This window comes from Octodon degus, unplaced genomic scaffold (genome assembly GCF_000260255.1).
Source record: "Octodon degus isolate 3935 unplaced genomic scaffold, OctDeg1.0 scaffold00087, whole genome shotgun sequence".
NCBI lineage: Eukaryota > Metazoa > Chordata > Mammalia > Rodentia > Octodontidae > Octodon > Octodon degus.
The window spans coordinates 10,033,670-10,036,855 of record NW_004524663.1 but is presented as its reverse complement, the minus strand read 5'-3'; the positions used below and the strand labels follow the sequence as shown (position 1 = coordinate 10,036,855).

The 3,186-nt window shown below is 35.8% G+C and overlaps 1 pseudogene; it reads right to left on the bottom strand.

Moving 5' to 3' along the window:
* The window catches only part of LOC101570571, a 5,955-nt pseudogene extending 5,030 nt beyond the window's left edge, over positions 1–925 (bottom strand).
* Between the last annotated feature and the right edge of the window lie 2,261 nt (positions 926–3,186).

Genomic DNA, 3,186 nt, shown 5'->3' with positions numbered 1-3,186 from the left:
TGAGAAAGAAGGAGTCAATACAAATGACATTAAAAAAATATGGGCAGAAGTAACAGCAGAAAACTTACCAAATACGAGGAAGCAATCTTACATTCAGGTAACCGAAGCATACAGAACGCCAAGTAACCTCAACCCAATGAAAAACACACCGAGACATATAATAGGCAAGATCCCAGAAATTCAGCACAAGAATAATATACTGAAAGCCTCTAGAGAAAAGAAGCAGATCACATACAAAGTAAAACCCATCAGAATTACGGCCGACTTCTCTTCACAAACCATGAAGGCAAGAAGAGCATGGAGCAGAGTACTTCAAGTCTTCTATGAAAACAAATTCCAGCCCAGACTATCATACCCTGCAAAACTCTCTTTCAAGTTTGATGGAGAAGTGAAATACTTTCATGATAAAGAACAGCTAAAGAATTTATTGATGACGAAGCCAACCCTACACAGGCTACTGAAAGATGTTCTAGAGAGGGACCAAAACGATCAGAACTCCACGAATGAGATCAAGGGCAAGCAATTAAACAGAGGAGAAAAAGGAGTAAACGACAACAGGTAAGTAACATGGCAACCATAAGTCAATACATCTCAATTATAACCATCAGTGCAAATGGACTCAATTCACCAATTAAGAGAAATAGACTGGCACAGTGGATTAGGAAACAAAATCCAACAATATGCTGTATGCTAGATCTATGTCTTTTACTTTGTCTTTTATGGATCACAGCAAATTTTTGTAACATTATTATACTTTTACCATTAAGGTACAGTTCTTCAGTTATCTTTTCTGTTAGGCACTTGTTTTTCTCTGGCATTTCTTATTTAGAAATCTAGATGGTGCATCTAACCTTTGTGCTGGTGGTGGCTGTGAAACTATACAAACAGGAGACTGCAATAAACCAGTATCTCTCAGATCAATCATGTTTTTCTGGCACTAGTCTATGATGAATACGTTAATTCCTTTATGAAACATAGTATAGAGTCTGTATCTAACTTATTTTTCTGCAATTTGTAGCAGTAAAAATTCTCAACAACTGTGCTTCCTAAAAAAATTAGTGATAAATCTGATTTGTTATTAATAATGTAAAAATGTGTATGTCAACAGGATTCTTACCATTCTTTATTACATAAGACAACAATAAAGAAAAACAACTGGGTGTGGTGGTGCATACCTGCAATCCCAGCACTTGGAAGCTGAGGCAGAAAGTAATTCTGACTGGAGGCCAGATTCAACATGTAACAAACTCAAGGCCAGCCTACACTGCAAAGGGAAAGCCTGCCTCAAATTGTCTCAGGAAGAAACATAGAAAGAAAGCGGGGAGAGTAAAAGTAATGGGAGACAGGGAGAAAAAGAAAAGAGGGGGATACCTAGTATACTGGTTTGCAAAATAGTTGTTAATAATCTTTTTATTTTGGCAATTTCTGTAGTGATTTCACCTTTTTCATTTATATTTCATTGATTTTGGGTTTTTTCTTTTGGATAGATTGGCTAAAGGTTTGCCTAGCTTATTTTTGTTTGTTCTTTTGAAGAAACAATTCTTGCACTTATTCTTTTATTGTTTTTATCTCAATTTCATTGAATTCTTCTGTGAACCTTATGATTTTTTTTTCCATGCTCTAGTTTTGAGTTCGAACTGTTCCTCTTTTTCTAGGACATGTCTTTTTAGGTTACTTATTTGGGTTCACTCTGTGAATATTGTGGTTGTCTGTGATTCAGGCATTTATGATTATATTTTTCCCTCTAAAGACTGGTTTCATTGTGTGCTGTAAATTCTGGTGTGTTCTACTAGCATTATTGTTTGGTTCTGTAAATCGTCTAATTTCTTTCTTGATTTCTTCTGTAAACTATTTTTAAAGAGTCTGTTTAATTTCAATGTGTTTTCTTTTTTATGGATTTCTAATTTCATTCCATTGTGATCTGATAATATACATGATATCATTTTAATTATTTTATATTTACTTAAGGTTACTTTATTGGCTAGTGTGTGGTGTGTTTTGAAGAAAGATCTATGTGCTTCTGAAAAGCACATGTATTCTGCTCTTGGGTAGAACTCTACTGGTATCTATTAAGGACATCTGCTTAAAATTTGTTCAAATCTGCTATTTCTTTGTTGGTTATTATCTACTTGATCTGTCTGTTTGTAGTAGTGGAGTATTGTGGCTTTCCAATAGAATTGTATTTAGCTTATCTGGTCTATTGTGTTTTATAAAGTTGTGTGCATCATTGTTTGGTGTATGTTGATAATTGTTGTCCCTTCCAGTTATAGTGACTTTTGCCTCTTTTGATAAGTTTTGGCTTACAGTTCGCTTTGTCTGAATGTAGGATAGCTGTGCCTGCTTACTTTTGGGCTCCCAATAGATGAAAAACGATCCTCCATTCTTTGATTTTTAGGCTGTGTCAGTTGTTGGCTTAAATATGTTTCTTGTATTCAGCATACTGTTGGATTTTATTTCTCGATCCATTCTGGTAGTCTGTGTCTTTTGATTGGGGAATCGAGACATTCACCTTTAGAATTATTACTGATAGATATTTCCTGTCATTGCTTTATTTACCTGATACTCTGATTCCCTTTCTCGCACACTTAACTGTTCACTCTATCTGGTGTGTTCATTCTATTAGACTTTTGCCATTGTTAGTTTCATTTTCTATCTCTAGGGTATCCTTGAGAATTTTTTTGGAGTGCTGGTTTGGCGGTCATGAATTTCTTTAGGTGCTCTTCATCATGAAAGTATCTTATTTCTCCTTTAATTAAAATATTTTAAATCAACAAAAACAATTGCTGGTGGAGATGTAGAACAATTGGGACTCCGCTACATTGCTGTTGGGAATGTAAAAATAATATAGCTTCTTGTAAAGTTAAGCTACAATATTTTGCCCCCAACTATCTGGAACTGCAGGTGTGTGCTGCCATGCTGGGCAGCTCCAGCTTCTTGAAGGCTGAATCAGGGGAATCAATTGAATCAAGGAGTTTGGGACTTGCTTGGGCAGGAAAGTAAGGCTTTGTTTCAAAGAGGAAGAAGAAGACGAGGAAGAAGATGGTGAAGAAGAAGGAGAAAGAGAAGGAGGAGGAGGAGAAAGAGGAGGGGGGAAAGAAGAAGAAGAAGAAGAAGAAGAAGAAGAAGAAGAAGAAGAAGAAGAAGAAGAAGAAGAAGAAGAAGAGGAAGAGGAAGAGGAAGAGGAAG